The sequence below is a fragment of the Giraffa tippelskirchi genome, chromosome 4 (assembly GCF_054371585.1).
Source record: "Giraffa tippelskirchi isolate mGirTip1 chromosome 4, T2T-mGirTip1v1.2.pri, whole genome shotgun sequence".
Taxonomy (NCBI): domain Eukaryota; kingdom Metazoa; phylum Chordata; class Mammalia; order Artiodactyla; family Giraffidae; genus Giraffa; species Giraffa tippelskirchi.
Genome location: NC_137278.1, coordinates 208180298 through 208206989, shown reverse-complemented (window position 1 = coordinate 208206989; position 26692 = coordinate 208180298). Strand labels below are relative to the sequence as shown.

The 26692-nt window shown below is 48.8% G+C and overlaps 1 long non-coding RNA gene across 1 annotated transcript in view; it reads left to right on the top strand.

The window, feature by feature from the left end:
• LOC145544473 (uncharacterized) overlaps positions 1-26692 on the top strand; it is a 47347-nt gene that overhangs the window by 4741 nt on the left and 15914 nt on the right. The window contains exons 2-3 of the long non-coding RNA XR_014081449.1: positions 12875-12993; positions 20288-20421. This is a non-coding gene — a long non-coding RNA (uncharacterized LOC145544473). The remainder of the gene's footprint in view (positions 1-12874; positions 12994-20287; positions 20422-26692) is intronic.

The following is a 26692-nucleotide window of genomic DNA, read 5'->3' as shown; positions in this document are numbered from 1 at the left end:
GCGGCGGAGATGGAGACAGAGAGGGTGCCTGTCTTCATGAAGCTGATATGCTAGGCAGAGCAGAGAGGCAGGCAGCAAATAAAAACAATGGACAGGCTGTGGTGCTTGTGCTGTGACAGTTATAAGACATGGTCAGCTCTTGCCTACTTCATTCACTGGACAAATGTTTACTGAGCTCTGAGTGTATGCCAGGTACTGCCCTGGGCCTTGGTGACCTGGTGGAGAAAGGACAGAACAGCTCCCTGAACTCATGGGGATGCAGCAAATCCATGAGTAGGTATAACAACTGCAGGTGACCAGCTGCTACGAAGGAAGGAAGTGGGGTGATTACCTTGGAGCAATAGAAGGAGTAGCTTGGGAGGGGTGGATGGAAGGGGTGGGCAACTTAGAAGCTTCTCAGAGCAAGGCAGCGTGTGCTACCTTAGTTCCCAGACCAGGGATCCAACCCACATCCGGGGGTCTTAACCACTGGACCACCAGGGACGCCCCTGTCTCCTCTGCTTTTAGCCCTCACTGGCTGGTGGCAGACGAGCAGAACTTCAAGCCTCTTTTCTGATTGGTGGGTGCTCCCTGGGGCCCCTGCCTTGGCACGGAAGGCTTTGTGCAGACAGCCTCTGAGTGTTCGATGGCCTCCCAGGCTAACCACAGTGGGTCCTGAGCAGTGGCTCTAACACATACTCAGCCCATGGACGAGGTGCCCACTGTTTACTGCACAGCGCAGAGGGGGTCCCGGGGGGCTAATTGCCTTCATTGTGTAAATCTAGGCTTAGAGACCGTGGGTGCACGCCGATTATGCACTCAGCCGGCTGAAATGCTTCTCTGTTGCTGTTACAGTCAATGGTGAAAATCACACACACCACTTTGTAAAGTAAGCGATTTTTTTTCACCTGATAGAACATAATAGCTCTCCAGAGTTGTTAAGGTCTAAACAGTCCATTGAGAGCTTGTGGAGCTGGGGGTGGGGCGGCAGGGGGGAGTCAGGGAGTGAGAAGGGGAGTCTTATCTTTTCACTCCTTCCAGAAAGCCAGCATGAGAAAAACTGGCAGGCATTTTTTTTTTTTTTTTAATTTTGGCTGTGCTGCCTGGCAGGTGGGATCTTAATTCTCCAACTAGGGATCGAACCTGCGCTCCCTGTATTGAAAGCCTGGAATCTTAACCACTGGACCACCAGGAAAGTCCTTTCCTTTTTTTTTTGTCACTTTGGTGGCAGGCACTTTTACCGGCACTCCAGTCTTAACTCCATCTGTACTTCATGGGCTCGTAAATATCACTGGATCCTTTTCTGCATTTCCATGCACAACTCTCTGCTTGGCTGGCACCTGACTCCCGCTCTTTCGTAGTAAACCCTTTGTAGTGCGTGTCAAGAACAGGAAGGGCCATACATAGTTGAGGCCTGCAGCCGGGTCCCTCTGCTTTGAGATCCAACTCAGGACCCACCCTCATCCTCAAGGCTTTGCTTTCCTCTGAATCCTGATGGTGACGGTGCCAACAGCGGTGACGATGATGATGGTTATGACAAAGATGACAACAGCCAGCACCCACTGGGCCCTTGTGAGAGCCTAGATCCACTGAGCTCTAAGTCCTCTATCTGTGCTAATCAATGTAATATTCATACGACAGCGCACCAAGCCGCTTGATGTTGTTCCCACTAATTAGACCAGGAAACGGAGGCAGGACAGGCTAAGTGACTACCCTGGCCACACGGCTACTTGGACGCAGAGTGAGGATCTGGAATCCAGGCCACAGGCCTTAGGAGCCCAGCCCCAAACCCCCCCAGCAGGCTGCCTCGCTGAGGTCATAGGTCCTGGTCTTGCCCTCGTTCCCCTGCTGGGATTATCAGCTAACTGGCTCCACTACCATGCCTCCTTCACTTCTCAAAGCTGAGTCATCTTAGTCTTTGTAGTCCCGAAGTGTACGCAGTAAGTGCTCAACTATCATCAATCAGCTGGCCAAGACCCTGACGGGCAGATGGTGAAATGCTTTCATTTCACAGAAGCAGGCCCTCGGCTGGCTCTTTCATCCTAAGGGGGAACACCGTGGCGCCGACCCAGGCCCCGGGGGTGTCAGAAATCCAGAGATGCCTGGTTGAGGGGAGATAGAGAGGAGGCACGCTCCCAGGGGAGGATGGGCAGGAGGGGTTGGTCCTGGGAGGAGCACTCTGGGGGTGGGGAAGAGGCAAGACCCAGTCTCCAAGGTCCGGCGGGGAGCCGCAGGGCTGGCGGGACCCCTGCAGAGTCCAGTCCAGTCCAGTCTGTTAGCCTGACTTGTCCTCAGGTGTCAGCAGCCTGGAGGGCAGGAGGAGCCCTGGGAGCAGACCAGGTAAGATGGCTCGAGAAGGCAGCCTGGCCACCCACCCAGCTTTTGAAAGGAGTAGGCCCCACCTAGTAGGTTGCAGGGGGTGCTTCAGGGCTCCTGTCTTCAGGCAGAGCATAGGCAACTGCTCTGACTCCCACGTGGACTTCAGGAGGCAGAGGGGCCCTGGCCTCCGCCCTCTGATTGGCTGTGGGAGGCAGGTCAGCCACAGTGCCTGGCACAACGAAGTAGGTGCTTGAGGCTTGTTGAATGAATGCAGGAACGAATGGACCAGAGCCACACCCTTCTGCATGAAGCAGTTCCACGCTGTCATCCTGAACGTGGGGGCAGGAAAGCAAGGACTCTGTTCACATGACTCAGCTGGTGGCTTACAGCGGACCAGGGGGTCCACAAGGGTCTTTCTCAAAGGGTGACCTATGGGCAGACTGGGAGGGGTCCAGGAATCTGCTCTGGCAAGCTCTGTAGGTGATTCTTATATGGAAGACGGGGCCTGACGATTAAGAGAAAAAACAAAACAAAGAATAAAGTGTTCCTGTGAACTCAGAGCAAAACAACAGCTTTGGTCTAAGATGGCTCAGGATGACTGTCTGACTAACGAGACCCTCTCTTTTCAGAAAATATTTACTTATTTGTCTGCCCTGTGTCTTAGTTGCAGCGCCTGGGATCTTTGGTTGTGGCACACGGACTCTCTAGTTGGGGCACAAGGGCTCAATAGTTGCGGTGTGAGGTCTTAGTTGCTCCATGGGATGTGGGATCTTAGGCCTGATCAGAACCCATGGCCCCTTCTTTGGGAGGCAGGTTCTTAACCACTGGACCACCAGGGAACTCCCAAACCTTGTTTTTTTGTTTTTTTTTAAAGTAAACAATTGTATATATTAAAGAAATATAGCTCCATGTCTTGATATGTATATGAGCAGTGAAATCATTATTACAGTCAAGTTAATTAACATATCTATCCATCTCCTAACACATTTAGCACTTTTTGTAGCAAAGGCACATGAAGTCTACTGTCTTAGCAGATTTCCAGTATATAATTCAGTATTGTTAACTATAGTCACCGTGCTAGACATCAGATCTCAAGATACTATGGACAATGAATACTAACACATTAGCTATATCAACGGACACATTTTAACAGCATCAACAGGACGATTAAAGTCAACAAACTCTGAAAACAATTTATTATGAGGCCATATTTATACGAGCGTGTCTTTTAAAAAAATTTTTATTGGAGTATAGTTGATTTACAATGTTGTGTTGGTTTCAGGTGTATAGCAAAGTGAATCAGTTATACGTATACATATAGCCACTTTTGTTTTTTTGGAGCGTAGGACTGACATATATATACCATGGTGTGTGAAATAGACAGCTAGCAGGAAGCTGCTGTGTAGCACAGGTTGCTCAGCTCGGTGCTCTGTGATGACCTAGGGGGGTGGGATGGGGGGGTGGGAGGGAGGCTCAAGGGGGAGGGGACCATATATACATATAGCTGATTCCCTTTGTTGTACAGCAGAAACTAACACAACAATATAAAGCCATTATACCCCTATTAGAAAATAAATATTAAAAGATTCTTTCCCCATGTAGGTCATCAGCTAGTTGTCCGTGTTTAGTTCTTTGAGTGAGTGAGTGAAAGTCGCTCAGTCGTGTCCAACTCTTTGCAACCCCATGGACTATACTGTTCATGGAATTCTCCGGGCCAGAATACTGGAGTGGGTAGCCTTTCCCTTCTCCAGGGGATCTTCCCAACCCAGGGATTGAAGCCAGGTCTACCGCATTGCGGGCGGATTCTTGACCAGCTGAGCCACAAGGGAAGCCCAAGGATGCTGGAGTGGGTAGCCTACCCCTTCTCCAGGGGAACTTCCTAACCCAGGAGTCGAACGGGGGTCTGTGTCTCCTGCACTGTAGGTGGATTCTTTACCAACTGAGCTATGTTTAATTCTTTAAAGAACTGCTATACCTAACTCTCTTTCTCCCTTCTCAGCAAAACGCTTTGTTTAAATGTAAGTTCCTATCTTTCCTCAACTCTCACCTCCTTGGTGACAGTTTGGCACCCCACTCCAGTACTCTTGCCTGGAAAATCCCATGGACGGAGGAGCCTGGTAGGCTACAGTCCATGGGGTCGCTAAGAGTCGGACACGACTGAGCGATTTCACTTTCACTTTTCCCTTTCAAGCACTGGAGAAGGAAATGGCAGCCCACTCTAGTATTCTTGCCTGGAGAATCCCGAGGACGGTGGAGCCTTGTGGGCTGCCGTCTGTGGGGTCGCACAGAGTCAGACACGACTGAAGCGACTTAGCAGCAGCCACCCTTTTGGCCCCTCATCTGAGCACTTCTCTCTGTGTCCAAATCTCCAGTTGCCTTGAACCGAGTCAGTTTCATCCTTCCGGCGTCGCAAAGCTTTGGCTCACACCTCTCCATGTCACTAGATGGCGCACGAGAGTAATTTGGTTTTTTCCCCCCCCTGGGGAGAAAGACCTTGTTTGTTTCCTTCTCCTGGGGTGGAGAGTCCCGTGCCAGGGGTGGGGGTTTGCTCTGCAGTGTCCCCTGTCTAGGGTCACACTGACCAGAAAGTTGACGTTTTTGAGCATCTAATGTCTTTAGCTGGAGAAGCCATCATGGGGTGGCTGTCCAATGGCCTGGAGGGAACTCTGAGAGTCACACCACGGGCACAGCAGAATCAAAAGTCAGGGGCATCCATGCACCCTCTGGCTTTGGCTTTTGGCCCGGGAAGCCTCAGTGGGCGGACCTGGTGGGAGCTGGGGGGCAGTGGGTGAGCAGGAGAGCAGTTTGGGGGTAGGGGGACGAGGAGGGTAGAGGGGGTAGACAGCCTCCATTTGTCTCCTTGGACGCCTAAACTGAATACCTAAGCCTGGGGCCTTAAATAACAGACGTGTGTTTCTCTTGTCTGCACATGTGCGATCAGGGTGTGAGCAGGGCTGGGTTCTCCTCCTGGCATGCAGACAGCCGCCTTTTTGCTGTATCTCATCTTGGCATCGGAGAAGGCAATGGCACCCCACTCCAGTACTCTTGCCTGGAAAATCCCATGGACGGAGGAGCCTGGCAGGCTGCAGTCCATGGGGTCGCTAAGAGTCGGACACGACTGAGCGACTTCACTTTCACTTTTCACTTTCATGCACTGGAGAAGGAAATGGCAACCCACTCCAGTGTTCTTGCCTGGGGAATCCCAGGGATGGAGGAGCCTGGTGGGCTGCCATCTGTGGGGTCGCACAGAGTCGGACACGACTGACGCGACTTAGCAGCAGCAGCAGCAGAGTTGCATGCAAACAGGTTCTTAGAAAGTTAAACGCACACCCGAGTGCCTACCTAGTAAACTACAAGAGCTCTTTTGTGTACAGGTTCTTTCACTCAGCAGAATGATTTTGAGATTTGTTCATGATTTTGTATCAGTAATCAATTTCTTTTAATATCTGAGTGTGATTCCAGTGTGTGGACATGCCATGATTTGACTATTCTTTTGCCCACTGGTGGACCCTTGGGTCGTTTTCAGTTTGGGTCTATGAAGCCGCTCTAAATGTTTGCGTGCAAGCCTATGTGAACAACTTCCATTTCTCGCAGGTTAGTGCCTAGATGTGAAAGTCCTGGGTGGTGTGGGGGGTGTGTTTAACAAGAAGCCGCTGAGCACTCTGTTTTACACTCCCACCAGCAATGTGTGAGGGATTCACTTCTGCTACATTCTCTGCAATTCGTGGTGTTGGATTTTACATTTAAATAAAAATTTTAGCCATTCTAACGTGTGGATGGCATCATGGACTCAATGGACATGAGTCTGAGGGAACTCCAGGAGGCGGTGAGGGACAGGGAAGCCTGGCGTGCTCCAGTCCATGTTGACGTTTGGAGTCGGACGTGACTTAGCGACTGAACAGCAACCACAAATGTATGCGTAGCGGTACGATCGCTACTGTGATCTTAATTTGCATTTCTCTGATGAATAATGTTTGTGAGCATCTTTTCATGTGTCTATTCATACATCTTCTCTTATGAAGTTGTGAGCTCTTTCCTGGTCCCTTTCAGCTGGTCGTATCTTTTTTTCCCCTTAAATTCCCATGATGGGGTACAAGCAAAAGGGTTACACCAGACTAGAAATGTCTCAGAGGCAGGAAGCAGTTCCTTATCACCTGTCCTGCACAGCCATCCTGTTGGGGTTCTATGAAGCTGTTTTCAGCTGTGTGACGATTTCCCCAGCTCCTAAGACTCCACGCTGCTTGGGTAGCATGGGAAAGACTGACCCTTCACTCTTCCAACTGAATAGACGCATTAAGAAAATCACTCTCTCTCCACTGAGGTGAGTATGAACATTAACCACAGCCATTCTGAACTCCCTACTTCTCTGGAGAGATCTGGGAAGAGAATAATGTATCTGGAATACGAATGACATGTAGAGATCTGAAAGGAGATGGAGGAATGGATAAAGAAGATGTGGTTTACACACACACACACACACACACACACACACACACAGTGGAATATTACTCAGCCATGAAAATGAAATCATGCCATTTGCAGCAACATACATAGATCTAGAGATTATCATACTAAATGAAGTAAGTCAGACAAAGACCAATATCACACGATATTGTTTATATGTGGAATCTAAAAAAAATGGTACAAATGAGCCTATTTTAAAAAGCAGAAATAGAGCCACAGATGCAGAAACCAAATTTATGGTTACCAGGGGGTTGGGGGGGGAGACATAAACTGGGACCCTGGGATTGACATATAGACACTACTATACATAAAACAGACAACTAATAAAGACCTAACGTATAGCACAAGGAATTCTACTCAGTGCTCTGTAATGACCTATATGAGAATAGAATCTAAAAAAGAGTGGATATGTGTATAACCGATTCACCCTTCTGTACAGCAGAAACTAACACAGTGTTGTAAATCAACTATACACCAATAAATTAAGAAAAAAGATCTGAAAGGAAATGCCCATGGCCTTTTTGTTCTTAATTTTACAAGATCTAAGCATTGATCATATTAGTATATGAGAGTCCTGTGATGATGATGCTACAGGGCCCTGCTCCACAGGGCCCTGTTTACAAGCTGACCTTTATGATTAATTTTTAAAACATTTTTATGAAGCTGATCTAGTTACAGTAAAAACCACTATTATTCAACATCATGGGAAAGTGCTGCTTTTGCTCCAGATGGAGACTGATCCTTTGTGGGCTAAAGCCCCTTTTTTCAGTTTAAATTTTTATTTTTATTCAAAAATTTTTTCTTTTTTATACAGTTTTAAAGGTTACAGTCCATTTACAGTTATCACAAAATGTTGGCTATATTCGCCTTGTTGCCTCTCTTACGTTCCTGTAAACATTCCCACAGCCTGTCCTACACTCAGTGGTTTGTGTCTCCCGCTCCCCCATCCCTATGTCGCCCCTCCCCCTCACACTGGTACCCACTGGCTTGCTCTCTGTATCTGTGAGTTGGCTGCTTTTTTTGTTACATTAACTAGTTTGCTGTATTTTTTTTAATTCCACATGTAAGTGATATTGTACAGTATTTGTTCCTCTCTGTCTGACTTATTTCACCTAGCATAATACTCTCTGAGTCTGTCCATGTTGCTGCAAATGGCAAAATTTCATTCTTTTTTGATGGCCGAGTAATACTCCATTGTGTGTATATACCACATATTCCTTAATCATTCATCTGTCAAGGGACACTTAGGTCGCTTCTCCATCTCAGCAGCTGTAAAGAATGCTGCTGTGAACGCTCCCTGGGGTGTGCGTATCTTTACAAATCAGTGTTTTCCTTTCTTTCCGACATATACCCAGGAGTGGGATTGCTGGGTCATGTGGCAATTCTGTTTTTGGTGTTTTAGGAGCCTTCACACGGTTTCCCACCGTAGCTGCGCCAATTTACACCCCAACACCGTGTGCAAGGGCTCCCTCTCTCCAGTCTCCCCAAACACTTGGCATTTGTGTCCCTTTAACAACAGCCATTCTGCCAGGTGTGAGGTGATAGCTCACTGTAGATTTGATTTGCGTTCCCCTGCTGATCAGTGATGTTGAGCATCTTTTCATGAGCCTATCGGCCATTTGCATTTCCTCTTTGGAAAAATATCTGTTCCGTTCCTCTGCCCATTTTTAAATCACTGAAAAAAAAACCCATTATTTATTTCTGGTTGCCCTGGGTCTTTGTTGCTACACGTGGTCTTTCCCTAGTTGCAGTGAGTGGGGGCTACTCTTGGTTGCTGTGCTCCGGCTTCTCATTGTGGTGGCTTCTCTTGTCACGGAGCACAGACTCCAGGTACTAGGGCTCAGGAGTTGTGGCTTCAGTTGCTCCCCAGCATGTGGAATCTTCCTGAACCAGGGATCAAACCTGTGTCCCCTGCACGGGAAGGTGGATCCACTGTTCAGTTCAGTCGCTCAGTCGTGTCCGACTCTTTGCGACCCCATGAACCGCAGCACGCCAGGCCTCCCTGTCCGTCACCAACTCCCGGAGTCCACCCAAACCCATGTCCATCGAGTCACTGATGCCATCCAACCATCTCATCCTCTGTCGTCCCCTTCTCCTCCTGCCCCCAATCCTTCCCAGCATCAGGGTCTTTTCCAAAGAGTCAGCTCTTCTCATGAGATGGCCAAAGTACTGGAGTTTCAGCTTCAACATCAGTCCTTCCAATGAACACCCAGGACTGATCTCCTTTAGGATGGACTGGTTGGATCTCCTTGCAGTCCAAGGGACTCTCAAGAGTCTTCTCCAACACCACAGTTCAAAAGCATCAATTCTTCGGTGCTCAACTTTCTTTATAGTCCAACTCTCACATCCATACATGACCACTGGAAAAACCATAGCCTTAACTAGACAGACCTTTGTTGACAAAGTAATGTCTCTCCTTTTTAATATGCTATCTAGGTTGGTCGTAACTTTGCTTCCAAGGAGTAAGCGTCTTTTATTTTCATGGCCGCAGTCATCATCTGCAGTGATTTTGGAGCCCAAAAAAATAAAGTCCGACACTGTTTCCACTATTTCCCTATGTATTTGCCATGAAGTGATGGGACAGGATGCCATGATCTTAGTTTTCTGAATGTTGAACTTTAAGTCAGCTTTTTCACTCTCCTCTTTCACTTTTATCAAGAGGCTTTTTAGTTCTTCTTCACTTTCTGCCATAAGGGTGGTGTCGTCTGCATATCTGAGATTATTGATATTTCTCCCACCAATCTTGATTCCAGCTTGTGCTTCCTCCAGCCCAGCATTTCTCATGATGTACTCTGCATAGAAGTTAAATAAGCAGGGTGACAATATACAGCCTTGACGTACTCCTTTTCCTATTTGGAACCAGTCTGTTTTTCCATGTCCAGTTCTAACTGTTGCTTCCTGACCTGCATACAGGTTTCTCAAGAGGATCCACTGAACCACCAGGCAAGTCTCGGGTTGTTTGTATTTTTGATGTTGAGTTATATGAGCTGTTTACATATGTTAATAATAACCCCTTCTCTTCATATGGTTTGCAAATATTTTCTCCCGTTCAGTAGGTTGTCTTTTCAGTTTGCTGATGGTTTCTTTTACTGTGGAAAAGATTTTAAGTTTACGTAGCTACCCCAGTTTTACATTTTATATGGAAACTGTTCTAAAGCAGAAGATGTGGTTCTTTTCATTCTTTTTTAAAAAAATTGTGATAAAATACACATAACATCAGATTTACCATTTTAACTCTTTTTAAGTGTACAATTCAGTCCATTCATATTGTTGTTCAACCATACCCACCATTTGTCTTCGGAACTTTTTCATTTTTCCAAAACTCTGTCCCCATTAAACACTAACGCCTCATCCTCTGTCCGCCTCCCCTGGTACCCAGCACTCTACTTTCTGTTGCTATGAACTTGAGGGACCTTATGTAAATGGAAGTATACAGTGTTTGTCTTTAGTGGGCGGCTTATTTCACCAGGCATATGTTCTCAAAGTTCATCCTTGTTGTAGCGTGCGTCAAAATTCCCTTCCTTTTAGAAGCCACATTTTCTTTATTCATTCATCTGATGAACACGTGGGTTGTTTCCACCTTTGGTGATGGTGAATAATGCTGCTATGAACACGGGCTTACAAATAACTAAGTCCTGCTTTCAGTTCTTTTGGCTGTATGTTCATAAGTAGAATTACTGGATCATGTGGTAACTCTTTGCTTAATTTTTGGAGGAATCACCACACTGTTTTCCGTATTGGCTCAGCCATTTGACATTCCCATACTTTCTTTAATTCTTAAACAGAGTGTCCTGGGTAGGATTCCACGTCTGGTCAGCACCCTGGAGTCCTGATCATGCATCTCCCTCGAAAAGGCTGAGTAAGCAGGGACTCTCTCCCCCAGACTCAGCTCAGGCATCTCTTTTCCATCGAGAGTTTTCTATTCCATTGCCCTCTGCTCATCTCTGATCTCCATCATAACTGTCTATCTGTAAGTCTGTCTCCCCAGCTTGGGGCCAGGCTGGTTGGATTCTCTTCATGAGGCTCCCCAGCTGCTACGTCGTAGAACTCCCAAGGATTTTTTTTTTAAAACAATAAAGCCCCTATTGTTGTCATTTACAAGTTAAAGAACTTTAAAATTAGAAGGGGGACTCCCCTGGTGATCCAGTGATTAAGAAGCCACCTGCCAAGGCAGAGGACACAGCGTTGATCCCTGGTCTGGGAAGTTCCCACATGCCCAGCAGCGACTAAGCTGTGTTCACACTACTGAAACCTGGGCCTGTGCCCCACAAGACAAGTCACGGCAATGAGATGCCTGCGCGCCGCAGCAGAGAAAAGCCCACACAGCCACGAAGGCCCCGCACAGCCAAAACGAAAATAAAAAAGCACATTTTTAAAAATTAGAAGGAATCTTAGAAACAAATTTTAATACACTCTCCCCTCCTGTTGATCGGGGAACTGAGGTCAGAGCAGCTAAGCAGCCTGCCAGGGCACTCAGTGAGTTGCTGCGGGCTGGCATTTTCACCATTCCTCCCAACCTTGCCCTCTTTGGTCACCGTCGCCAGCTGGGTTGAGTGGCTTCTCTCTGTAAGAATCCCATGGACAGGGGAGCCTGGAGGGCTACGGTCCAGGGGGTCACAAAGAGTCGGACACGACGGAAGTGACTTTGCATGGCCTGTCTCCTTACAATGTGCTGAGAGCGGATCCCTGTTGCTCCTCCAACCCTGCTCCCCCAGCGTCCCCTTCGCCCCTGGGCCCTTGCATGCACGCTTTTTGGAAGACTCGTCCACCAGCTTCTTGCTTGCCTGATGAGGCACCTCGGGAGAGCTTCTCAGGGCCGACCCCTAGGCCAGACCCCTGCTGCAGGAGGGAGATAGAGCTGGTTTGGTCACCGTCTGTGCAGCGAGGGCGTGTACACACGGCCCCAGAGGCTCGTCAGCATCTGATCTGCCACCTGATTCCGGTTTAGGGGACACACACTGAGCCAGACCTGTGATGCCCTGGTGGGGAGACAGACTTACATAGAGTTATGATGGAGATCGGAGATGAGCAGAGGGCAATGAAATAGGAAACTCTTGACGGAAAGGAGATGCCTGCGCTGAGTCTGGGGGTGCGAGCAGGAACCAGCTGGGGGAGAGAGTTCCTCTTCCAGTGATCCGTCTTGCACCTAAGAGAGTGATGAAATGCCTGGCTCCTAGCTCTTCTAGCTCAGCCCACAGCCTCCACGACTCCGAGGACCAGTTAGCTGGTCGCTGGCAACTGGGATTCTGTGAAGATGCTCAACGGTATCTCTCAGGGTAAATCTTGATGTTTGGCCAAATTCATGATGTGCGTGGGGAGTGTGTGCCTGTTTCGTGTTGATCACAAGAAGGAAGAGATCACTACCACCACTAACACTGAAATGCCTCCCCTTCTGCCATGATGCAGATCTCTGAGAACACCGAGGGGGGGAAAGTGGAGCTGTGGGAAGAGCAGGACTGGCCTGGAGAACAGTGACCCACAGCGCAGCCCTAAGCGTGTCAAGGGGCCCTGCGGGTTCAGGGAGAACAAGGCCCCTCTGCATCGCGCGGGGTGGCTGCTAGCGCCAGGCAGAACCGCGGATGGGGCTGAGCGCGCATTGAAAGATTCTGTTGTTAAAGACTGTGTGTGTATGCTCAGTCGTGTCCGACTCTCTGTGAGCCCATGGACTGTAGCCCGCCGGGCTCCTCTGTCCATGGGATTCTCTAGGCAAGAACGCTGGAGTGGGTTGCCATGCCCTCTTCCAGGGGATCTTCCCGACCCAGGGATCAAACTCGAGTCTCTTGCGTCTCCTGCTTTGGCAGGTGGGTTCTTTACCTCTAGCGCCACCTGGACTGTGCTTTGCTTAAAGGCATAAACAAGGATCTAGGATTTACCGAGCAGGAGATTCTTGGTTCCAAAACAAGAAGTGAATGTTCTGGATGAGAACACACGCATCGTGTGTGTGTGTGTGTATATGCATGTGTGTGTGTGTGTGTATAAAGGCACTAAAGAGCTTGGGGCAGGGTAGGTGGACATTTTCTTTGGATCAAATAATGAAGGATCATGGATGGTTCTTCAGAGAGACTATTATTCATGGCTTGTTGTGAATAAATGTTTACAATTTTCTTTTCAGAGTTTGGATCCATTCATTCTGAGAAAATCCTTTTGTCATCGAACAAAGCCTGGGATTAAAGACTCCCTCCGAGGATTATTTTCTACATATGGCTGGATCGGATTATGGTGCCAGAGGGGGTGAGCCAAGTAAACAACACTTTCTCCAGGATGCAGCTCCGATGGGGGGAGGTGGGTGCTGAGGCTGCTGCGTGTTGGTCCATGGGGCCTGGACCACTGGTTTTGCTCTGATCTCTGGTGTTTAGCAGAGAGAGCAGATGGCTTTTCAAATCCATCTCCTGCTCCCATTCTCACTACTAAGCTTCAAATAGTCTTAATCCCTATAATTGGATTAAGGTAACCTGGGATTTCTAGAGGCCCTAGGTGCCTACCAGGAGCAAAAGTAAATCCTCTGTGGAGGAATATATCATTTTAGCCCTCAAATTATTTCTATAATTTTTCATACAGAACGATTGAGTCTGACACTCAATCAAAAATAACACAGCATCAAGGAAAGAAGACCATATGATCAAATCCCAAGAGAAACAATAAGCAATAGAAACAGATTCACAAAGATTCCAGCTAATGGAAAGAAGAGATAGAAACTTTAAAAATAACCATGTTTTGAATGTGTTTGAAGACTTAGGAGAAATGAGTGTTAGATCGCTAGAAACTGTGAGAAAGAATAAAATCGAAATTCTGGTTCTGACAACAACCCAAATTCTCTGTCTATACAGTAACTGCGATTAAAAATGAAAGGGTTTAACAGCAGGATGGACATTGCCAAAGAGAGATTTGGTGAACTGAAAAATAGATCATAGCCAGAATAAAGGATGGAGAGTCAAAAGAATGGGATATATATAACGAAAAAGAAATTCTACTGCAGGAAGAAAAGCACATCCAGAAATATCTTAAGAAAAATGAAGAACAGGGAGGATTTCTCAAAGAGAAGTAACGACAACTGACTTCTTTACAGAAACAGTGGAAACCAGACGACAACAGGATTAATATCTAAGGTGCTACAAGAAAATAAGTGTCAGCCTAAAACCATGTCTTTGAAGATAACCTTCAAGAATGACGGTAAAATAAAGATGTTTTCAAACATACAGAAACTGAGATAATTTGTCAGCAGAAAATACTAAAGAAAATACTAGAAGGAGAGACTGGAAAAAGAACAATCATGCTGATGTACCCGCGGTGATACTGAAAAGGAAAAAAGACACGAATCCCCAAGGTCAGGAATGAAAACGGGGATCGTAGAAGATATGAAGAACAAAATGCCAATAAATGTGAGCATTTAGAAGAAAAATTCCTAGATATATACAGTTTATCAAAATTGACAGAAGAAGAAATAGAAAATATGGATAATCCTTTAAACAATTTGTAATTAAAGTCCTCTAGGTAAAGAAAGTATTATGCTCAGAAAGCTTTCATAACCAAATATGAAATAAGAAATAAAGTCAGTATTTCACTGATATCTTTCCGAGGTTTGTCACAGCCAGTCTGAACCATTCAGTAGTGATTAGAATTAAGTTCATATTCCTTAGCTTGCTGTACACAGCTTAAGATTTGACTTCTGTTTACTTTTTTTTTAATAAAGCGCTTCTTGTTTTATTTATTTTAAAATAGTTGCTCATCTATTTTTAATATTTACTTATTTGACTGCGTCATGTGGGATCTTTCACTGCGGCGCCCAGACTCTCTAGTTGTAGTGGGTCAGCTCAGTTGCTCTGCAGCACGTGGGACCTTCCTGGACCAGGGATCAAACCTGTGACCCTGCATTGGCAGATGGATTCTTTACCACTGAGCCACCATGGAAGGCCCTGGACTTTAGCCTTAATGTGGCGGGGTAGGTTGTGTTCTGTAAATAAACTTCGGGCAAAACAGGTAAGAAAGATTTGTACAGCTGGGCTGAACCCTCCACGCCTGCGGACAGGTAACATGAGCCGTGTGGGCCATCTGAGATCATCTGGGAGCCACGTCACAGAAAGGAACAGTCAGGTTAAAATAACGCTAATCTTTATATTATTTAACCCAGTACTTCCAAAATATTAGCCAGTCAACGTGTAATCCACACAGAAATGATGAAGGAGATACTTTGCTTTCTTTTTGTCATGCTTGCTGAGTCCTGAAATGCGGCAGTGATTGGTGACAAAGATGTCTCGGGCCCAGCTGTTATTAGATGGGAAGAGAGAACACAGGAGTGAAAGCCCACTCGCTGACAGGGGAGTCCAGCCCCAGGCCCAGCCTGGACACACCTGTCCCCAGGCAGCCAGCATCACGAGCCCTGTGGGCGACTCGGAGGCGTGGCTGGGCGAACGGGCAGCGCTGCAGGCCCCCCCGGACCTGGGGACGGAGTCCCTGACTTCTTGTCTTGTTTACTCAACCAATGCTTGCTGAGCACCACTGATGCGAAACACTCCGTACACCACATTTGGTGTGTCAGCGGTCCTTCCTTCTTAGGTGCTGAGTCTCTAGTTTTGTCTCTTCCACTCTCCTGTTGATGCTATGATGGTCGCTATATGTAGCTTCCTTTCTGTATTTTTTTAAATTGAAGTATATTTGACTTATAGAGTTGTGCTAATTACTGCTGTACAGTAAAGTGACTCAGTTATATATATATACACACACACAGTTTTTTATATTCTTTACATTATGGTTTATCACAGAATAATAAATATAGTTCCTTGTGCTATACTGAAGGATCTTGCTGTCTACGCATCCTATACGTAATAGTTTACACGTGCTGGTCCCAAACTCCCAGTCCGTTTCTCTACTCCCACCCCTCCCCCTTGGCCACCACTAGTCTGTTCTCTGTGTCTGTGAGTCTGCTTCGGTTTCATCGATATGCTCATTTGTGTGTATCTCAGATTCCACATGTATGTGATATCATATATTTGTCTTCCTCTTTCTGACTTAATACGATCATCTCTAGGTCCACGCGTGTTGCTGCAGATAACATCATGTCACTCTTTTTATGGCTGAGTAGTGTTCTACTTGAGGATCAAAATGAGTGTATATAGAAGGTGCTAGAACATGCCTGGTGCATAGGAAGTGCTTTAAAATACCAATTAATGCATCTCACTCAAATTAACAGCATCTCCTTAGAGACAGACTCTGCTCTTGGTGGGGAGGGGGTGCATGCATCAGGGAACCAACCACCTCCGCTGGCCTGAGGGCCATTGTGGAAGCCGGCTTGAGCCAGCTGGTCTCGGCTTCTCCTCCTCACTGTCCTCCCTGGATGTGGGCCCTTCCCGGGCCCTCCTCTTCCTGAACCACTCCACAGCCACCCAGGTGACCTGGCCAGAAGGCTCCCAACGTCCCTCCCTTACCTGCTCCCTGGCCAGTCTGCCCCCAGCTCTGTGACAATATGGTGTCCTTCACCTCTCCCCATCCTTCCCTCCCACTGTTAGTGCGTTAGTATAAGGACCTCAGCATCTGTAAGGACTCTGTTTAAGGTCCGTACAGTCAAAGCTATGGTTTTTCCAGTAGTCATGTACAGAGTGAGAACTGGACCATAAAGAAGGCTGAGCACCGAAGAACTGATGCTTTCAAACTGTGGTGCTGAAGAAGACTCTTGAGAGTCCCTTGGATTGCAAGGAGATCAAGCTAGTCAATCCTAAAGGAGATCAACCCTGAATATTCATTGGAAGGACTGATGCTGAAGCAGAAGCTCCAATACTCTGACCCCCTGATGCGAAAAGCCGATTCATTGGAAAAGACCCTGATGCTGGGAAAGATTGAAGGCAGGAGGAGAAGGGGGCGGCAGAGGATGAGATGGCTGGGTGGCATCACCAACTCGATGGACATGAATTTAAGCAAACTCTGGGAGACAGTGAAGGACAGAAGAACCTAGCGTGCCACAGCCCATGGGGTCGCAAAGAGTCAGACACAGCTTAGTGACTGAACAACAACAAATCTATAAGGACCCCACCGTATGTAAGGTCTCCGTCATCTCTAAGGACCCTGTTATCTATAAGGACCCTATCAAGCCTTGCCTAGACTAGTTCAGCAGCCTCCTGGCTGGTCTGATCACCCCAACCCTCTGCCAATCCATGTTCTGGAGGAAGCTTTCTTAACTGCAAATTCTTTGTCTACAGGAGAAACAACAGCTCCACTCTCATCTGCAAGGTGTGGGCAGCCCTCCCTGTGGCTCCTCTGCTCATCCTGCCCTGGCCGAGGCTGTGCCCGCCTGCCCTTGGGGAGGGAGGACCAAGGCACGAGGGTGTTCTCAGGGGGGCTGAGTGCCTCGGTCAGCTTTGGGCAACACAAGACCCTCAAACTCGGGGGCTGAAATCAGCTACTCCTTTGTCCTATGGCTCCGATAGGTGGTTCTCCATTCTTGGGGTCTTCTCACATGTCGGCGGAAAGCCCCAGGAGCATGCGGTTTTGCTGGCTCTGTCTATCTTCCACCTCTTGGGCCTAGACTGGACCCCTGGGCTGATGTCCCACCCCCCACCCCCACCCCCCCACTCTCCACGTGCTTAGCTCGGGCAGGCTGGCCCGGACTTCCTCCTGGGAGTGGCAGGGTCCCACCACTCCCTCCCTGTCTGATTCTTTGCAAAGCGGCTATTGAGAATTTTAGAGGCAGATACCATGGTGGCCTGTGAGTCAGTTCTTAGAACAGGAGATGATCATCTCTTCTGGGAAGAAGTGTTTGCAGCCACTGCTGATTCCTGACTGAGTCACAGGCGCCTTTATCAGGAGGCGGGAGAGCATGGCTTAGGTGCCCGTGAGCTGGGTGTGCGCTTCTGCTTCTTAAGCTTCAGCATTCACAGCCCCATGCTCACTGCACCATTTGGATGAGCCAGTGGGCTGGGAAGGAAGCTTGGAGCCAACGTGACTAATAATTTCTAAATTCTCTAGGTGGCAATTATAAAGGATAAAGAGAAAGGCGTAATTTCAAAATTTTCTAACAGCATTGCTCTGGGTATCTCTGGTTATCTTCTTAACTCATTTTTAGAGCTCCAACTATGTGCCAGGCAGGGCTGGGTTCTTAGAAACACGATTTTGTTTACTCCTACACAGCCTCGTGAGATGGACATGATTATTCATTCTGGGGCTCAGCGAGGTCATGCGATTTGCCTAAAATCACACAGCTAGAATCAGTTAAGCCTAGATGGGAGCTCACGTCCAACTCCAAAGCCAGGTCCTTTGACCTCCATATGATGCCGTAACTGAATGCCCCTTGTCTCCCGCCCGGAGCTGGGAAGAATCCATCTATTTTCTAAGAATAGAGCATGTCAGGGAGTTGGTTCACAGGGCTGGGTGTTTGCCACGGGAACTGTCCGGCTTTAAGCACAGGAGAGAAGGCTCCTCAGGACAGGCAGTGTCCTCCAGAAGCCAATGTTAGACATGGGGAAAGGAGATATATACTTGGACAAAGAAGATACCTTCAGTTCTGGGAGAATAGCATTGAAACATGTATATTATCGTATGTGAAATAGAACACCATTCCTTTTTCGATGCATGAGACAAATGCTCAGGGCTGGGGCAATGGGATGACCCAGAGGGATGGGATGGGGAGGGAGGAGGGAGGGGGGTCCAGGAAGGGGAACACATGTAAACCCATGGCTGATTCATGTCAATGTATGGCAAAAACTACTACAATATTGTAAAGTAATTAGCCCCCAACTAAAATAAATAAATTTATTTAAAAAAAAAAAAAAAGAAGAGGATACCTTCAGATGCTGCTCTGTGCCTAAAGAAAAGGGAAGTAAGTCTTGGCACAGAGCGTTCCTGGGTGGTCAGCAGTCTGGGGAGGCCTCTGGGAGGATGGATGTGTGAGCGGGGGTCTGAGTAACGACCTGGAGGCAGCCGGGCGGCGGGAGGGCAGTGGTGCCAGCAGGACAAAGTGTGCAAAGCGGCCCATCCCCGTCCGCTCCCCTCCTGCCTCTCTGCTGTTCCTCCCCATCCTGCTTGCCCATTCCTCTGTCCCAGGCCTGTCCTGTCCCTGTGTTCCCCATTGTTGCACACACACCATTGCCCATCCTGAGACCCAAGCCCAAACCACTGGACCCTCCTGGACTCCTCCCTGCCTCTCGTCCCTGGAACAGAGTCCACTGTGTCCTGTGGGGTCTGGCCCCGCCTGGCTCCTGACTCCCCGCGTCCTCCTCTCCCCAACTCCCTGCCAGCATCTTTGTCCAAACCACCGCCATCTCTTGCCTGGGCCTGCCAGCCTGGGTCCTGGGCTCGGGTTGTGCCCACCCAAGGTCCTCTTCGAAGCATGAATGTGGTCCTGTCACCCCTGCTGGGCACCCTCCCATTCTTTCCTCTAACTTAGGAGAAGGTCCGAGTCCTACCCGTGCCCGCGAAACCTCAGTCCCTGCTCCCGGCCACCTCGCCACGCTCACCCCACGCCACCGCCATCCCACCGCTGTGTTCCACGTCTCTGTGGTCTGCCTGGGTCTCAAACAGGCCCCTCTGTCCCCTCCCTCTGGCCTTGGAGCTGGCTGAGCCCCGCCCCACTGGTGTGCCCTTCCTCCAGGTCCTCCCTCTGGCCCTCACCTTTTGTCCTGAAAGCTGCTCCCCAGTGGGGAGTCCTTGCTCCCAAGCTAAACTCCCCCCAGAATGCAAGCACTCTCGCTCTCTCTCTTTCCTGATGTTGGTTGGTTTGTTATCAGGACCCCCAGCTCCCCACTAAACCCTAGGCCCCACGAAAGCGGGACCCCAGCCATCATAATTCTCTAACACGTCCTGGCATTTATGTGTTAGCGGGTTAGTCATGTCCACCAGGCGCCTCCGTCCATGGGATTCTCCAGGCAAGAATACCGGAGTGGGTTGCCATTTCCTTCTCCAGGGGATCTTCCTGACCCAGAGATTGACTCTGGGTCTCCTGCACTGCAGGCAGATTCGTTACCATCTGAGCCGTATGGAAGTCCCAAGGCATTTATGGGCACTAACAATTATTTGTTAAAATAAAAAGTGATCAACCTCAGTTTTCTCACCCGTAGAATAAAAAATGTGTCTGGCAAAATGCCATCCAAACAGTAGCTGGTATAATTGAGTGCCCCGCCATGTGTGAGGTCATTCAGTACTGAAAGACAGGCACAGGCGGTCGTGTGGTTCAGTGGTTAAGACTCCGAGCCCAGGGCGGATGTGGAGAAAAGGTAACTCTTGTGCCTCGTTGGTGAGAATTTAAACTGGTGCAGACAGTGTGGAAAACAGCATGAAAGTCCTCAAAAACTTAAAAACAGAACTACCTTACAATCCAGCAATTCCACTTCTGGGTATTTTACCAAAGAAAACAAAAACACTAATTAAAAAAGATACATGCATGTTTATGTTTATTACAGTATTGTTTACATCAGCCAAAATACAGAAGCAGCTCTTAAGTTGTCTATCAACAGGTGAATACATAAAGAAAATGTGATATTCATATATATATTGTGTGAGTATGCTAATGACTTTCTTTGTGTCCGACTCTTTGCCATAGGGACTGTAGCCCGCCAGGCTCCTCTGTCCAAGGGATTCTCCAGGCAAGAACACTGGAGTGGATTGCCACTTCCTCCTCCAGGGGATCTTCCTGACCCAGGGATTGAATCCATGTCTCTTATCTCTCCTGCATTGGTAGGTGGATTCTTTACCCCTAGTACCACCTGGGAAACCCTCGTGTATGTATATCACTCAGCCACAAAAAAAGGATGAAATCTTGTCATTTGTGACAACATGGGCGGACCCAGAGGGTGTTACGGTAAGTGAGATGAGACAGAGAAAGAGAAGTACTGCACGATTTCCCTCATATGTGGAATCTAATAACAAAACAAATGGACAAATATTACAAAACAGAAACAGACTCATGGATAGAACAAACAAGTGGTTGCCAGAGGGAAGGGTGGAAGGGGGTATGAAAAGGGGACAAAAACGGTAACCACGTGAGGAAATGAATGCTAGGTAGCTGATTCTTTTGATCATGTCACAATGTTTATTTATATGAAACCATCGGGGTGTCCACCTTAAATATATATAGTTTTTGCAATTAAAGCTCAGTAAAGCTGAAAAAAGATTCTGAGCCCGTGAGTCACACGGACCGGGCTGAATCTTGGCTTCCGCTCTCACCGGTGGTGTGACCTTGGGCCAGCCACCATCACAAGACTGTTTCCTAAGCTGAAAAGCCGGGACAACAGTCACCACCTTATGTGGTTGTTACAGGGATCGCATGTGCAACTGCGTGGAAAGCGCTTTGCTCAGCCCTTAACATGTAGTAAGTTCTTGCCTGGGATGGCTGCTGTTCTTTCACTATTCTTGTTATGATGAGGAGGAGGACGATCAGGGTCTGGAAATACTTGGCTCGTATTTTTAATGCCTGCCCATGATGTGTTACATATCTCATTCTCTTTCTCACTTTCTCACCTACCCTGATGTTTGTTTCCATCCACCCATGAATACATCTCATCTGGCTTCTTTCCAGATGCCAAGTCATCCCCAGGGTGTGCGTCCACAATGCCCTCTCCCAGCCTTGGGTGGCCTTGACCCTGTGAGAATTCCAAAGACGTGTGTCCTCTGAGGGGACTTGCTGCATCTCAGGCTAATACTTCTTTAACCAGAGACTCGGAGGTGGGAACTTTCCTTGGGGGTGAGTGGTGCAGCCCACCTCCCCCAGCAGTGCATGAAACCTCTGTGTTCATTCCATCTGAGCCATGGCATTTTCCAGTCTCTGCCAGTGTAAAGGTGTGAAGTGACCTGCTCTGTCACTGCGGTCTCTTTGATTACCGAGGCTTTTGAGCATCTTTTCCTCTCCTTGTTGATGTTTTGCGTTTCCTCTTCTGGAAATCCATGCTGTTTTCTGCAGGATGTTTGTCTTGCTGAGCTCTACATCTTTTTCAATGGGCTAAATTATTCTTTTGATTTTGTCCTTTTCTTCTTATGTTTTGGCATCTGGATATTGTCTTCAGTCTCAAAAACATTCCACAGACCATGAAAGCTCACAGGTCTTTTGGAGCAGTGCTGGTATTGCTGCTAGGATATATTTAACAGGCAACACTTATTGACCGCTTATTAGGTGTTGTTCTACATGCTTGTATCACTCAGCCCTCAAGGCTCTATGATGAGGTAGGTGCTCTTACTGTTACCGCTTGTAATTGTTATCATTCCTCCTGCACCACTTTCCAGATGTGGCACGAGGCACTGAGTGGCAGCTCCTCACCAAGGCCACCATGGTGAGCAGAGTGATGCCCCTGCCCAAGGATGTCCACAACTTAACCCCTAGACTTGGGCATACACTGCTTTCCATGGCAAAAGGGACTTTGCAGGCATGATTAAGTTAAGCATCTTGAGATGGAGAGATGATCCTGAATTATCCCGGTGGATCCAACATAATCACAAGAGTCCTTATGAGGGGAGGAGGGAAGCAGGAGGGTCAGAGACAGGGAAGAAGATGTGTTCAGAGAGAGAGAGAACAGGGGGAGAAAGGAAGATTGGAAGATAGAAGATTCTATGATTCTGGCTTTAAGAACAGGAAGAGGGGACTTCCCTGGTGGCCCAGTGGCTAAGACTCCATGCTCCCAATTTTGGGTCCCTGGGTTTGATCCCTGGTCAGGGAACTAGATCCCACATGCTGCAACTAGAGATCCTGCATGCTGTAACCAAGACCCAGCGCAATCAAATAAATAAATACAGACAGACAGAAAAGAATCTGCCTCCAAAGCTGGGTACCCGGGTTCAATCCCTGGGCCAGGAAGACCCTCTGGAGAAGGGAATGGCTACTCACTCCAGTATTCTTGCCTGGAAAATTCCATGGATAGAGGAGCCTGGTGGGCTACAGTCCATAGGGTTGCAGAAAGTTGGACACAAGTGAGCAACTAACACTTTCACTTTTTTCATAATAAAAAGAACAGGAAGAGGCCATAAAGCAAGGAGTGCATGTGGCTTCTCCCAGATGCTGGGGAAAGCAAGGGGAAAGATTCTCCCAGAGAGCCTCCTGAAGGAGTACAGACCTGCTCACACCTTGATTTGGGGACTCGCGACCTGGCTGGGCCTGTGATGCTGAGAAGGTGCCTCCAGGTGTGACTCAGGACTCTGGGCACAGGGCACAGGGGTTGAGAGCCACTCACTAGGGACATCCCACTGATTCAAGATCTTCCAAAGTTGTTATCATCGAGACCACAGCCACAACTGGCTCAATGGAAAAATAAGGTATATTTTACCAAAAACAATTTTGAAGCAACCCGTTAGCCGAAATGCATCTACAATAAGTCCCCTACTTACAAAAATGTGTTCGTAAGTCCAGTTTATTTGTAAGTTAAGCAAAGTTAGGTACCCAACTAATGCAATTGGCTATAGAGTACTATACTGGAATAGGTTTATAATACTTTTCACACAAATAATAATACATTAAAAACAAACACAAAAAATAAAGCATTTTGAATCTTACAGTCCAGTATCTAGAAAAGTACAGTAGCCCAGTACAACAGCTGGCATACAGGGGCTGGCATCAAGTGAACAGGCAAGAGGAGTTACTGACAGGAGGAGAGAGAAGAGGTGGGAGATGGTGGGGCTGAAGGATCATCAGCAACAGAGACAGAGGGCGAGCTGCTGTTTCACTCATGCCTGACCTTGATGCTCAGGTTCTGGTTCCTGGCTGGAACCCAGATGCACGTTCGTATCTTTGAAAATTCACAACTTGAAGGTTTGTATGTAGGGGACTTCTTGTACTCCACACACTGGGGGTTTTACATGCACGGGGACATCAAGGGTGCATTCATTCATTCATTTGCTCATTCTGTGCCTACTGTGTACGTGGCATCCAGACATCTGGCCGGGAAACTCTGCCCTCCCTGAGCATTCGGTCCAGAAGGGAGACAGACAGAGTCACACACACCAACGTGGATTACAAGCTGACAAAAGGGCGGAGGAACCATGTGGGGTTATAGATGAGAGTCTGCTGGAGTGCCTGGATATTCAAGTTGTTCACTGCCCATGATGGTGCCAGGCACATGTAGGGCCTCAAGGACCGCTTGTAACAAAGCTGGCAGTAGGCTGGCAGCAGGGATGAGCCCCACCCCCCCAGACTAGACCCTGGGGCCCTAAGCTGGGGGGACAGGGGGCATCAGTCTTTTGAAGCTCACCTCCACCACTTAGTAACTCCCCACTTTGTGCGTCTTTACCTCTCGGTCTCAGTCTCTTCATCCACAAAACGGGGACGATCACAGAGCCCACCTGGCCCCTCCTCCGCAGGACTGTTGTAAGGATTCATTGGGAAAAAACAACTAACTGTAGAAAGCCGCTTGTAGCACTTGCGAGTGGAGGGAGAGACAAGGCCTGAACCAAGATGGGCAGAAGGAAACAGGTTTGTAGAGGCCTGAGTTGGGGATGGGGTGGCCTGGGTGTATGTCGGGGCGTCCTCGGTGTTCGTGGAAGGTCTTCTGAAGTGTGACGTCTGCTGCAGCAGTCTCTTCCAAGGCCCTCCTGGGTCTTCAACAAGATCTTCTGGCTGCAGTGGAAGGGGCCAGATTGGACAAAGAGGGGCAGGAAGGAGGGCGGGGTGTGATGGGGGAGGGGCGGCTGTGGCGGGTGGGGAGCAGGAGGATCCCAGGGTCATTTGGGGTTCGGAGCTGAGGAGGGGACGGGAGGGGCTTTGTCAGGATGACTCTGGCGTGAGTAACTGGGTGGGTGGCACTCCATTTAACCGAGGTGGGAAGAGTAGGGGAGGAGGTAGCAGAAGTGATAGGTGGAAAGCATCGAGCTTGGTTTTGGGCAGTTTTGGAGACAATCCACAAAGACTAGAAAGAAGAGACAATGGAGGGGAAGCTGTGGAGCATCCGGGGTTCATGACTCAGGGAGTGTGTCCTTGACCCCCACAGATGTGAGGGGCAGAGTGGGAGGGGTCCCAGCCCTTATTCCAAAAGGACTGTGATAGCATCAAGGAGAACAGTGAAGTTGCTCATTCGTGTCTGACTCTTTGCGACCCCATGGACTATAGCCTACCAGGCTCCTCCATCCATGGAATTTTCCAGGCAAGAGTACTGGAGTGAGTTGCCATTTCCTTCTCCAGGAAGGTCTTCCCAACCCAGGGATCAAACCCAGGTCTCCTACATTGCAGGCAGATGCTTTACTGTCTGAGCCACCAAGGAAGCATCAAGAAGAGGAACACCTAACTGAGACTCTGTCCTGAGGCCACCAGAGCAAAGAGCAGGGTTGCTGGTCACAGAGAAGAGCTGGGAGGGAGGCCGGGACAGCTGTTTGTTTCTGATGGCCTCGTGCTTTGCTAAGGAACCACCTCAGCTCTGCCGAAGGTTCTAGAGCCGTCCCGGTGGAAACTGGACCCAACTCCTGCCTAGAGATGCCCTTCCCCAAGCACTGCAGAGGTTCTCCTGGAACCCTGGGCAGCCTGTACTGCTTCACCCCTCGTCCCCATGGAACCCCGCCACTCTCCCCCAGGGAGGGTCTTTCTTCTCCAGCTCCTCCTCTGCCACTTCAAGGACACTGACCAGACATACACCCCCAACGCCCCCCAACACCAGGAGGCACTGCCAAGAGGAAACTTTTACAGCTGCTGCTGCCACCTGTCCCTGCAGAACCCGCCAAAGGGCACCTTCCCCAGAGGGCAGGTGGAGGGCGGCCACCATCTCAGAGGCTGGACACTGAGGCCCACCCTGTCCGTGCCAGCTGGACGCGGTGGGGCTTCTGGGCCCCGGGGCCTCAGGAGGCTGTGCGGTCCTTCCTCCTCCCCTCCCCTCCCCCCTCCCCCCCCACCTCCAGCTCACTCCTCCTCCTTGCACAACGCACACTCACTCTCACCCTGCTGACCATCTGCCTGGAGGGCCGGCCCCCAGCTCTCCTTCTGACCATTGTGACGGCAGCTCAGCCCCGCCTCCCTGACCCTCTCCCTCCCCACCGACCTGCCTTCTTCCCTGAAATCCTCTTTTCTGGCTGCCCCCATGGATGCTGCCCCATGGTCTCTACGCAACAATCAGGCAGAGACCAGGTCAGCCCCACTTCCTCGGGGACTGGAAGGGCTCCTGACACATAGTGCTTGCTCACTCAACACTGGTGGCTGCATGAATCTCTGTAAATAGCCGACAAACCTGAAGCAATTAGGTGATGAATCCAAAGCCACACCGTTCGTATCAGATGTGATGGAACCAAACTGTCTCTTTAGAAAGACAAAAAAAAATTAAGCAGGGAGAGAGAAGACAAGGGAGTGTATAAGCCCCTGAAATCAAAGCAGTATTTGTGGAAACGTTTGGTTTGCTGGTGGCTGAGAAATGAGTCACAAAACTCAAAATGACACAAAACCCGTTGTGTCAACTTTTTCCGTCATGACGTATGCTGAGGATTCTGGCCATGTGGAGTGAGGAACCCAGGAAGCGCCTACTACAGTCACCTACTCGGAGATTTCATCTCTTCCTCAGCGGACACGCAGGGCCATCGCATTAAGATCTGTTGCCTGGAAAAACTGCTGTCCTCGAGAAGATCAGAGCTGCTAAATTACATCCAAAATAAAAATAAATGCTTAGAGTAGGAGCCAATGGAGGGGGGAAGCCCTCTTGTGAGTTATATTTGTGAGTCTTGAAGTTTGGGGGTGGGCATCTGTTTTGAAAGATTAGGAACATGTCTTTGCTATTTCTGGTTCTAGAGGAGGTTCCAATAGTGAGGGAGCCCATGGCAGGTGTCCTGAGGCCAGGGGTCACTAGGGGTTGGCTTGGCCTTGAGCCTGCGTTGGGAGGCCTGGCTCCAGCCCCTGTCCTCATGGGCCCCTGGAGGAGGAACGCGTGCCTGTCTTCAGCTGGCAGCGGAGCCAGCCCAGGGGAGTTGGGAGTAACCAGCCCCAGGCCGTGGGAAGGCTTTCAGCTGGCTTCTGAGCTGCCCACAGTGACTAAGAATGACGCTTGAAAATAGC